The following is a 13,689-nucleotide window of genomic DNA, read 5'->3' as shown; positions in this document are numbered from 1 at the left end:
ATAAAACAACTTGAAAGGGCCCCTAGGGGACCCTCGCGTATGGAAACAAGGCACAATCACCACTCACAAACTGATATGACAGACACGAGGTTGTATTCCCAAAAGCTAGGGTTTATTGCAAAGCAAATAGTCTCAGTTGCCCGTGACGTGTGTTTCCAGACCCCGGGGGACGCAAGAGAGTGAGAATCGTACAACAGTTACATATATACAAAGCAAGCATCTCACAATCAGTGGTGACACATTCAATACCACCCATAATGTATTTCCTTTGAATTGGGTCCGATAATTGACAATTGTGACGGGTATGACACCTTCAGACATTTATTTAGCAACAGTTTGCAATTTCATGAGCCTGCAGACACAATTCTTTCTTATAAGAATACACTGCTTCTGTTCTCTGCAAGCAAGCTGCGTGCAGGGTAGAGACATATTCCAGTACTCACTATCTCCTAGTTTCTATTTGTGTACTGGGGGTCAACTCACTCTTCAGGGCTCTACAGGGCTCATGGAAGGGGGGCCATAAAGGAGAGCATAATTCAAGCCATTAAATGTTTGTTTCTAACAATTCTACTGTATTAGCGAGACTAGCTGGCATCTGTGTACTGATTAAATGCCTTGCTGCTTACTCCCAAGGACTTGTGAGGGAGGAGACTGGGCATTTCTGTCTGGGTTGCTGTGTTTTGTTTTAGCAAGTCACTTGTGGCCTTGCTCTATGCATGAACAATAATGTACTAGTGGAGCAGAATACATTTTCAGCAAAGCAGTTTTAACAGAAAGCAAGAGGCGAACGTTAGAAAACAAAATGGCGATTTCAATCACTTCAAAATGGCCGCACTTTAGTCAAGCTTATGGCTATGTATTTCCAATACTAAACACATAAGGCAATTGGTCTTCGGCAAACAGAATACATTCCCTCCATCATTGAGGGGTGTCTACCTTTCTGGCCTGACAAACTCCTGCATCAACCAATACAACAACAAACCTGTCTAGTACAATGTCAACTTCACATCCATCAGAAAATAAAGACACAAATGTCTCTTCTCCAGAAAGATCTGCAGGCCCATCTAACGATCCACAAACAGAACTCTCTGATCCATTTGAATTCAGAAACCCAACTGGAGTAAACTGTTTGCTAATGTGACAATGAATCTTCTCTTTCAATTGCCACCAGTTCTTCACAACATTTACTTAAACGGCTCAGACCAGTTGTGTTTGTAAATGCTTGCCTTTCACAGAAATGCCACAAATAATCCTGACAGCACGTACAGTGTCTCAAGTATAAGCCAATAATTAAAATACTGTGTAGGAATGGTAACATGTTCCATAAACACACAAGAAGATTCACAAGAATTCCTAATGTACTTAGTACAAGTACTGGAAACCAAAAACATCTCTATAAATGAAATCTTCCAGATTTCATACACATGGAAGCATACATGCTCTCTCTGCAACCATGTTTCACAAGACCACATCCCTAATGAGCGATTTCTATATGTATCCATACCAAAATGTGAATCTATTATATTTCACCAGCTTCAGCAGAATGCAAATCATGGCATATTATGCCCTTTTTGCAATTCAGACAATCATTCCACCACACAAATAAACCCACATTCTCTGTGGTGATTTGAATGCCAAGTGTTAGAACAATGAAGGCTATGATACTGATGATGATCCCATCACATTAAGTGCTGCACGAAAAAGAGTCATAACTTGGCAACGAGCCATAACAGCAAGGGACATACATCTGCTCACTAATTGTCCCACAGAAGACAAACCTGGATCTATAACATGGAGAGACAAGGGCAGATAATTCATTACATCTGCATTTCAGAGAATATAATGAAGTTACCAACAACAATGCAAGTAGTGGAGAAACCACAAAGTGGCCATAACCTCTTAGAGATAATCTGGCTGTATTCCACCGAACGAACAGCATGGGCACCTAAAGTAGAGCTAGAAGTAATGCCAGGATGTAACAGATTAAGAGTAGGTGCCAACCAGCTATTACACTTACACAAAAACCTGCAGGACACAATAATAGCCAACATACAATCCAGGACCCCTAGAACATTGCCATACACAACTCTACTAAAATCGTTCGAAATTAAAAACGGAAGAACCAACAAACCAATCTTCACTCATAAACACATGTATGACAAAAACACTTCTCAAATGTGGTTGATTATTAACAATCTGGACAAACCACAAGACGCAATGATGTTGAGTTTCATAACTGCCCCCAAGTGGATTGCTCATTTCTCTAAATGTTTTGACCCAAACATGACAAAAACAAACAAAACAGCTGGATTGTATTAAACATAATTTATGAAACCGTTAGAGAATCGATCAATAAATTGAATAAGCCAAGAGTCTCAGGGCCAGGCGGCTTCAAAAACTCTCTACTTAAGGAAAACCCTGATCAATGGGCAAAGATTCTGATGCTGCTATTCTTGCATATAATTGACAAACAGGAAATTCCAACATCCTGGAAATCTGATGTACTAATTCCAATGGTCGTTGGTCCAGCAGTCCTTCCTCCTTCCTCCTGCCACCGGAGACCAGACACTCTGCCACAATCTGCTCCGCTTCGCCTGGCTGAGAGGTTTTGAGACTAACACGCATTGGAGGAGGCAGAGTTTTGAATGACAGAGAGGCGCTGTAGGAATGATAGGATTTGTAGTCCTTTAGACCTTGTGAAGCACGCTTCCGATGCTTTCTGCGGTACGCATGGCCACTTTCACTTGATTATGCTGTTGAAAATTGAAGTTAGCTTCAGTCACAGATTAGAAAGAATCGTCCGCACCTCTGCACCAGACACTCTGCCACACCAACTTCAATTATATAATACCACCATATTACAAATACTGCATACACCCATACATTACTATATACATATTACTATTCTAGGTTCTATTTCATATCATCAACAGTCATTTTTACGACGGGTGTTTTTAGGAAAACATTTTGCCGAAATTGTATTTTTTATTTTTGGGGTGTCCCCTACCAATGCCCCCCTACTCACCTATTTTTAACTGTTCCCAACCCCCCCAATCCATTATGTGTCCTTTCCCCCTCCCTCAAAAAAATCAACTGTTGATGAAACAACATCATACCCTATTCTATGTTTTGCCAGTGGCCAGATTATTGGGGGCATGGCCACTGGCCACAACCACCACAATAGAATTAAACCACATAACAAGTATGCACAATACACCTTCAAATAACAAGACTCGCCCTGAAACCCAGCAATCCAAATGATGTCCGCAGCCATAAAAGTGAACGCCGACTCAGCAGCACCTGCACGCCTTTTTCACTTATGAAAACAACACCATGTCGAATTTATTCAACCCCACACCCTTCCGAAACCCTCTTTTGGCCACCAAGTAACCCCAAATGTGTTTTCCACACTTTTTCCTAACCACTTTACCCCCCATGGACAAAACTACGCAAAACAGCAGAAGATCATTCCGAGGGGGGGCATACACTATTTTTTGCAAAGTTTGGTGAGGTTCTTTCTATGAGTTGAGCAACTTAACCTTAATTACAGGGGCGCTACCACAGGCCCTGTAATTATAACACTGTATTATCTATCATTTCAAGGCAAAAATGACGTGTCTAATATTCAATGTAGGCTCACTGGATGTATATAGAAAATATAAACCAGAAGTATTTGCCACATCATTTACTATGATTCAAATAGGACTTTCAACATTAATATACAGTCATTGCATTTACCTTAGAATTATTTTGTTTCCACGTTGCCCACACAATAATACATGATCCAGCAATAAGTTTTCAAATGCATCAACCAAACAAGCTTTTCCAAACAAGAAACATAATTCTTTCAGTTTCGAGAGGGGAAGCTTAGGACAATTCTGTACCGAGTTTTGAAGGAGTGATGCATAACAAGAATGTTTTTCTGTATCAGATGACAATGACTCTGATCTTGCAGATCTGCAGGAGGAGGCACTTACCAAGCAACATCTCTCTGCAGGCTACTGAAATTAAGCACAGCATTCTCATGCAAAGCACAGTGCAGCTGGTGCCATGAGACAAGAAGAGAACATCCCTTTGAATACAACATTCAAGGACAAACAAGCCTTTCTGTTTTATTTTTCAGAGTATTTCTTTAAACTACATTACAGCATTGTATCCATGTATTTGTCATTTACAAATATCCAGCATTATCTGAACAAAACATGCTAATTTTTCATCTATTTACATTAGATGCTACACACAATGCACAATCAGAAATAGATTTAGTTGTTTGTTTTACATGTTGTACGTTGCAAAACAGACTATTCTGACTGAACAGCATTGCTTCAGAACCAGCAAAGTCATTTAATTCCAGATACATCCATTAATCAGTTGATACTGCTTGATGTGTCTAGAAAAAGTGGTCTTTCTATTACTGCACAATATTGATGCATAAAGGTTAAAGGGTACCATGCAATATGTGCACTTGCTCACAGTCATTTACATCTGCGGCAATAGTTTGACAATATAGCAAATATATAAATAAAGAGCAATGCATTTTCCTAAATTGCACGCAAAATAAACTTATGAATCGAAACATTGTCTGACTGGGAAATGAGTGTAAATATCAGATCTTGGTGTACGGCTCTTTAGGCTACATTCAAATTTGTGTAAGTCTCAGAGCCAAATGTTTGTAGACCAACAATATGAGTGGGTTACTTTTGGGAGTGTGTACTACAAATTAACCATATCCCTCCCACTACACCCCATGTATTTTTTATTTCCAGCAAGGAAGAATACTTATTAGTCTTTTAATTAAAACAGTTTCTTTTTTCCAAGCACAAGAGCAATAGAAGTAGAAAAACATATTTGACATACCCCGCTGTACAGCAGGGACTTCTAGGTCCTTGTAGTGCACTGGGGCATCTTATGGAGCCATGAGAGGAATGACACTAGCATTCTGAAGCAATATAAGTCCACTAGATATGGTAGTTGTAAGCACGCTTTATTGTCCTTTCTCTGCCAGTCGTTAGGGTTCAGGAACAACAGGAGAGAGAGGTAGATGGAGACAACAAGTACATATCATGGGGCACCGGACTCCCCCACACCCAACCAACCAGACTCTCTAATCATTTCTAGCGGTGCTCTTCAGAACATCCAGAAGCCACAATCGATGTGTAACCCTAGCTCTAAGATGAAGATCCATAAGCACTCACCACACATTACAACACTTCTTCCTTCGTAAAAACTTCACAACATGGAAGTGAAATTAAAATCGTGACCAGCACAGTCACATTGCCTAAATACACATGACACGCTTTAAAACGTGTCCTACGATGAGGCCAACAACGTAGAACAAGATCATTGCAAAAAGGAACAACATATGGTACACCATCGGCAAGACCAATCCGGACCAGACAAATCAACAGGAGCAAACATACTCCTTAGAAAGGGGCGCACTGAAGAACGTTTAACCAAATCAATGTCTGATGCAACAACACCATGCACCATGTACCACGTACCAAAACGACCAACAACGAACAACTCCACTTCCTCCCACTCTACCAAAACTGTCAGGGGTACCTGCAAGAGCAAAGAATGAAAAAAAAGAACCACCATAAGTCCCAAGCTGCCCCTCAGGACCTCAAGCCTGCCATGCCCAAGTACAGCCCTTGCTAAAAAAAATTTAACCTACCCAACCATCAAAGCACAAACACCTTCTGCCCTGGTCTGCACCACAGGGCCTCAGGCCTGCCACGCCTGAGCATGGACGGCTCATCTGCCAGCAACTAGACAGAACCAATGACCCCGTAGGAGGAACTCCTTGACCTTACTCATAATTACCAGAAATCAAAATGTGGTACGCTATTTGAAAGGCAAAGCACAACGTTGAGACATGTCTCCAGTTAATATAGTCGCTGCAACGTGTTCCAAAAAAAACCCACTACTCAACACGAAACACAACCATCCCTTAAGGGCGCGCACTGAAGTAGAAAAAGGACACCTCTAACAGAACTGGTACTAACACTGCAACACTTTGCAGGAAAACACTGTTCTTAAAACTGAAATACCAACACACAAGAACAAATACTCTGCACCTACAACGTAATTGTCAATGAAACTCACAGTCATATCGAACACGATACTGAACTGCAGGGACAAATTGATAATAGCATTAGTATGCTGAAGATAACTTTTTCATACACAAACTTTCAAAAACCCACACCCTATAACTCGAATAATACGTGCGTCACCATTAACAAAGGCTGAAACTCCCACCGAAAACCAAATCAATTGTTCTAACGTGATCTAAAATCCCACCAATGGATGGGTCATCCTAGGCCTACACACAACCGCAGACACTCCTAAAACATCCGCTATCATGGAACAATAATACTTGTGCATATGCCTACCCATACACGCACTCACACACACCGCTAAAAACAACATCTGGTATCACTGAACAATAATACTTCATTTTTGAAATGTGCAGTAAATACCCATCTGTGGATGCGTTAAACTACCCAACACATACATAGTCATACACACTCCTAAACACCCACTCATGTATGAACAATTATATTTGCACCTGAATGTGATGTAAGCACGTAAAACATGGTTGAGTTCGAATAACACAGAACATAAAATGCATTACTGCAATGTAAACTATCTTTAACACGCTGCGTAAAAACTCCTCCCTGAAATCCACAGGTTATATAACTTGCTGGTGCTTTCCTCTTGTGAATCCGCAGCAACTGTCCTTGTGTACGGTCGTACAATATATGAATACACCCACCCTCACATCCACTTATTGAGCATAAATCTGACCAATTCAATGTACTTCATGCACCGCAAGAAATGTCCTTTTGAGAATCCATAGGAACTGTCGATGTGTAAGCAATTATGCACAAAAACTGTATGAATAACACCCACCCTGGTAACCACTTAATGAGCATACATTTGACAAATTGAACATACAATGTGCACTTTTCTAACTCCTTCCCAAAATCCCAATACAAAAATAAGCGTCATAATAGGAGCAAGGGAACCTATAGCGGTATGAGGCCACTACACAAAACTTAAGACCAAAGAAACAAACAACCTCTAAATAACCTATCACTACCACCTGCAAAAATAAAAATCCTAACCTGTTAAAACATGGGCCACTACAGAAGAAAAACAGCGACAGAACAGCATACACACAGGCTCAAGACACATTACCTCCACCCCGTTTTCCAACTACAGTCATAGGTCCGGGGATCCACAAACCTACCCAATTCGAGGTCCATTTTGCTCCAGATATCCAAACTCTCAACCATTTTTGTGTTTTGCCCCTTTGCCATGGAGCATCCCGAAGGATTGAATTGTTGTCCACAAGTTCATATAACACTAGCTCCTGCGTTCACAGTGGACTTCTGAATTCTCAGGCCAGCCCCAATCTCTCTAAGGCCGTTACGTAGCACTGAAATCTCTAAGCCAGGGTAGGTGGGATCCCCTCCAGCACACTGTGGGCAGGGCAATGGCTGCACAAGACCAACGGCCATAGACGTTACTATAAGATGGTTCCTTCTCCCATGCTGACGTCTTCATTCCAGCATGAAGAACCATGCCGATCGGTTGTCGGATTCTCGCTAACATGGTAAAGTGAAAAACTCCCTCCTCATTGTAGACCCCAGGGGACGCGTTACTGTTGCGCTGGTCCCTGCTTTCTGAATTTGTACGGCTGAATGGGGCAACCAGGGCAAACGTTCAAACCGTCCTCCTCTGTATTTCGCTGTCAAGGGGCTCATATGAATGCCACTGTCGTCAGACATACTTGAGAACCGTTAATCACCCCGGCTCGTGAGTTTGTGGCACAACACAAATGGCACACTCAAAAGGGTCTATGTGTGGGGGAGAAACATGGGGGGAGGTGTCCAGGTGTCCAGGATGTGCTACACCCCAATAGCAGCGCTCACATCAAAGTCCTCTGAGCACTGTTGTGAAACTCGTCACCAGTGAAGCAGTGGATGGTCCGCTCATATTGTAAGTAAGTTGTCAGCACGCCTTGTTTTCCTTGGTCTGCCAGTTGTTAGGGTTCAGGAACAAGAGCAGAAAGAGGTTTACAGACACAAAAGTACATATCATGGGACTCAGGACTCCCCCACACCCAACCAACCAGACTCTTTAATCTTTTCTAAGGGTGCTCTTCAAAACATCCAAACCACGTTCCATGTGGAACACTAGCTCTAAGTTGAAGATCTGTAACCACTCACCACAAATTCCAAACATATTTTACCCCTAGTGTGACAGAAGGCCATCTGTGAGAGAGGTATAGTCTTTTTTAAAAAAAAATGTTAGTGCTAAATGAATGCAAGTAATTATATAATTGAAAGGGAGCTCTGCTAATCATTCTCACTTTCATAATACCCTATGACAAAAGATAAAGTGAACACATGCACTGCTGCTGTCTCTACTATCATCTTCCAGCAGCTGATTTGTAGTGGCAACATGGCAGGTTCAAAGGTCAAATGTGCATTCCTTAACACAGCCAGCTGTAATGCAGAATTCCCTCAGATAGCGGCTGTATTTTAACTTAGTGCACCCTGATCAAAACTAATGTAAGTATTGTGGGATGTATTGACCCACTTTTGCTCTGCTATGCTGCATCAGTCTGTTATGGTGGTGCCAGAAACAGCAAAATGGCCACACAACTCTTATGTGCGCCAAAAACCCTGAAAATCGCGCTTTTCAACGCACAAAAAAATGGCTGCCCAATCTGCCACGCATGTTGTCAGTGTTGGAGCTATCACTACTGAAATGTGTCACTGGGCTCCATAACAATTGAAAGTGGAGTGCAGAAGAAAAAAGCAGTGCTTTGCTAAATGAAACTCCAAATATTGCTTTAAATCACCTTTTCTTTGCTGCTGAAACTTCAGAATGCCGGTACAGAACACCTTCCAAATATTCAAAATTCTCGCTGGGTGCTAAAATTCACTTAGTTTAATGAATCACTGTGAATTTACAAGGTCTTGAAAGGCTAAGAGCATAAAGAGATCTCCACAGCAAAAGTGGCCTGCCTGTGGATATGTAAAACAATATCTGTTCAGCAGAGGGCTACCTGTGATGACAGCTGTCAGGGGCCTTCCTGATTAAACTTTAAAATGTTATAAACTGAAAGTCAGATGTTTGCAATATAAGAGGCCTGTTACTTTTAGTAACCCATATTGTAGTTGTTTTTGATCCCATAGGTTTAAAATCTTGATTGAGAATTCTATCTGTTATGTGATGCAGCAAGTTTGTTCGTGCTAAAGTAAAGCCAAAAGAATTTAACAATTAAATTAAACCTTGCTGAGCTGCAATAACTGGAAGAGCAGGTTTCTTCCAGAAGGAGGGCCTTGCTCTCAGCTGAAACTTACAGGGAAGTGCTAATTGCTGTTTAGCCCAGGACTAAACAATGGACATCCTCCAACCCAGGATATTGAAGGTGTGAAGGGTCGTAAAACTGCTGCAGCCCAGGAAACTCCTGGCTGACAGAAGAACATTCCAAAGGAGGGGGAACCACATGCTTCAAGGAGTGACACATACTGACCATTTGGTGTTAACAGGATATGTAATGGACATTTTTAGAAGGTTTATAACTTATTATCAGAAGGGGTGCAAAATCTGAAAATGGCAGATTAATTTACCTAATTTTTAGCACGACCTTTGAAAACTTAGTACAACCGTGTAGCTTATTCTGAACAGGAATGGCAATAAATGTGGGTTTATGAGGACTGCATTTCAGCTAGATTTTTGAAACTTTATACACGCATTCCCATGGTAAACGTGCATATTTGTGGAAATTTACAGGAATATTGGAACCTGTTCTCATTACAAAATTGACAAAATTCTGCAGAAAAGCAAAACAAAGTCGCTGAGCTGTGGGACATTGTGGAGCAGATACTCCATAAAATATGAAATCTGTGTATGTGATTGTTATAGAGGTTGCACATGTGTAAATATGTGTTTTGCCAAAAAATATACTTTGTGTTCCAGTGGCTAGGGGTGGATTCTCAGCATCATAAAATTATACCATAAAGATGACACTCTGTTTCTCTCCTCATATCAAGGCCGAGAGTAGACTCTGACTCAATCACCATTCACAGGGGCAAGCTTAGCAAAGCTAGCCCAATACTCTTGTGATGTCATTCTATAGCATAAATAGAGACAGCTGACAACACATAGGGACGTCTGCAACTTTTCTAGCTCCTGACTGCTCTCGGAGCGCTCTGCTGCTGAAATTTACATCTTCCTTGTTCCATACTCCAGAAACTTGACAAAGCAAAGGCCTATGCATAGCTGAACCATTCTCAGCTAGGCATCAAATTCTAGAAAAGTATCCCAAAAGCCTTGGGGAAGCATCATAATACAGCCGGGTGTGTTGTTAATGCTTGCCTGCTGAATTGAAATATCCTCAGAGCCAAGAAGGGAAGATCCCATGCAATCCTGTGCCGTGACCAGAGAGCCTTGATGACCCTGTCCAGTCCAATGTGCCCAGCTGCTTGTCCCTGATAGATCCGATTCAATGGTCCAGAATCCTGACGGTCCAAAATCTTAAACCATTTGTTTTGTGAGTATTAACAGGAAGCTAGAAACTGTTGCTTACCGTGCAGTATCTTATCCCCTCCTAACCTCTGATTTATCCTTACTTCCATAATCAGTAACATTGTATAAATCCGTAGTGAAATCTTATTCTGTCTATCTGTAAAAGCATCTCTTTCCTAGTCATTTTGTCAACTTTGATCTATTAATTTCATTCGAGTGACCAGCCTAGCGCTCCGAGGTGGACATCGAGGAACCTGGATTGAGTCACGAATCACTCCTGATTCTTGTGTTTTGCCATCCTGGTGGCTTAGCTTGGATGCTCTAGTCCATGGTCAATATTTTTCTGATTTTAAAACTGAAGCCTCTTTCTATTCTCACGCCTATCTCGCAAAAACAACCTTTTTTTGATAAAACCTCTATAACTCCCTCAGTCTTTGTGATAAGAAACGAAATGTCAACTCCTACTTGTACCTAACATCCATAGCTATCCATAGAACCCAAAACCGCATTTCAAAACAGTGCAATTCTCCCGTTATCGCGAATATCGCACACAGAAAAGTTTGCTGCGAATTCCCATTTTGAGAAATGTTTACCCGTGTGAAATAGCTTCCATTTGTTTCTGACCTGGACTTTAAGGTTTCAAATGTTTTCTTTGGACTAAATCATTGCTGGTGATTGTGTGCAACTCTTCAAAGTGGCTCCCATACGAATTTCTAATAATTTAAGCATTTTTCCACACATTTACAGTTCTTGCTCAGCCACTTTAAAAGTAATTCTGACCGTTGAAAAACTCACTTCGTTTTTATCTTTCTGTGCAAGGGGAAAGGGGGAAGTGAGACACTGTTGGATCTGTACTAGTTCTGAATACCTGCTATCTTCTCACATTTATTTAAATTTGCTTATTGGTGGGTGGAGGTGTGTTGCAGGCAGAATTTCTAACCATAGTGCTATCTGATCTGTAACCAACACAAACATATTATTTGCTGTGCTGCATTTGTTTTGCTCATTACTTAGTCCTAGTGTATTAAAGATATTATTCAGTGTTCTGTCACCCCATTGTGGGTTGTTGTTTACCTATTAAAATATATATTGTGATTTTGATCTTAAATAAATGAATAATACCTTTTACAAACCAGCCTGATTCCTGGTCCAGCGTGACCCGGGGTATTTTTAAGTAAGGGGTGTGATACGAGTGGTACATCTTTCAAATAATTGAATCTATATATCAAATATGTTTTTCCATTGCGCTGTACATTAGGCCGAGAGCAGAGTGTATCACCTGATTGAAATCCTTAACAAATGTGGGGGCTCGTCCGGGATTTGATTGATTGCCACCCATGACAGTCTAACACAGCAGACTAACCTGCAGAGTAATAATACTTTGTGTGGTGTGAGTACTGTGCTACACTGTATAAGCGCACCTAAACTTAATACTCTACAAATCAGGCCTGTTTGAAAAAGTAAATTTACCCTGAAATAATTAATCTAGTAAATTGATATTTCCAAAATGACAACCCCAGTGGAAATCACTATTGCTAGGGAACACCCCCTGCACAAACTCTTTGTCAGGGGCGAGTGGCCAGAGCAGGATGAGAAAGTCTTGCTGCAGGAAATCAAATAACAAGTCTCTGCCATAGCCCTAGATACATGGCAGGACCAAGGTCCATTACACCAGGCATTTAGTGAACTGCATATGGCCCCAAAAGTAAAAGAAGAGCAATGTAAACTTGCCAAAATAGCGGCTTACCTGTACCTCCACATTGGAGTAATACAGGAAAAACATGGCGAAAGTCTAGATCTGGCAAAGAGGCAAGTACAATCCCTAGAGAAAACCCAAATGATCTGGACTCTGCAGAGCAAAGGCTACAAAAGAGCCAAGAATCAGAGAGAGAAACCAGACAGTAGCTCAAACAATTAAAGGAAGATCTGTGCTGGATCTCCTACAGAAAGAGAAGGCAGAGCAAGATACCAAATAACGGCACTGCAAAAAGAGTGTCAAGGAAGGTTGGATTATCTACAACAGAGCCAACAAAAGCTGGAGCAGCAACTAAATTATAATAAAGCCTGCGCAGGGCAGATAATTGCCCTAGAAAGTCAGATTGATGAACTAAAGGAGGAAAATAATAAATTAAGAGTGAAGGATCTCCACACTAAAACAGATTTTGATGAGGAGTGCCAGAAATGTTATGCCATTAGAAAACAAAGGGACGACCTGGCTGAGCAGAGGGGAGCTCTATGTCAAGAGAGGGACGCCTTAGGCCAGGAAGTGAGCCAGTTAAAAACCAGGTTAGAACAAAAAGTTGGCCCTCCAGGAGCTTAGTGGAGTAAAAAACGAATATGAGAAGCTACTAGAGCATACCAGGAGGGTGGAAGATGCCTTGGGAGAGAGCAATCAGGCCAAAGATGCTAGAACTTAGCACAATACTCCCAATTCAGGCAGGAAGCACAGAGAGACAATGAGGCGCTCTGTGAAAAGAATGACAGGCTCCATAGATAGATAGCCATGCAAGAACAACTCATAGAGACCAGTAAGGCCTTAATAGAGGAGCAAAAAGATCACATATTGGCATGTCATCAGGAAATAGGGGCTGAAAAAGATGAGTTTAGATGGGAGAGGGACACCCCTGAGCATAACCTCAGGAATCCTGGCATCAGGGACTTTAATCCCTTCCGTTTCATGGACTCTGCCACCCTCATGTCCACTGGCTCACATGGGCCAAGGGCCACGGGGATGGCAGTCTTCAACTCAATGGGAAATATGGGACTGATAGATCGGCGCCTCCCAGAAATGGATGGGCGGGCATCTATGTACAGGTTCCCAAATGTTAGGGCCAGTCTCTCTGATCAGGGAGACTCCAGTGAGGGGAGAATCAGAGAACTGGATCATCAGAAAGATCACCTACCAAGAGATCATTCGGTCAAATAGGTGGGGAATTCCATGAAAATAGGCCAACAAAGAGCATCCTAAAAAATCTTCCCAGCTAGGACAGTGGGGTACTTAGCCAATCCTGGGAGCAAGGGAGAGTCAGAAGACTCTTCTGAGCGCCATATGTCTCAAACCACTAGGCCCCCACATTCTGCCAGCCATATCCAAGCTTGCAGAAACAGGGAGAGCCTAGAGGATCAGACAGCCACCTCAGGTAG

This window comes from Ambystoma mexicanum, chromosome 6q (genome assembly GCF_040938575.1).
Source record: "Ambystoma mexicanum isolate Mex_15411 chromosome 6q, UKY_AmexF1_1, whole genome shotgun sequence".
NCBI lineage: Eukaryota > Metazoa > Chordata > Amphibia > Caudata > Ambystomatidae > Ambystoma > Ambystoma mexicanum.
The sequence above is the reverse complement of the archived record's forward strand: the minus strand, read 5'-3'. Positions refer to the sequence as shown.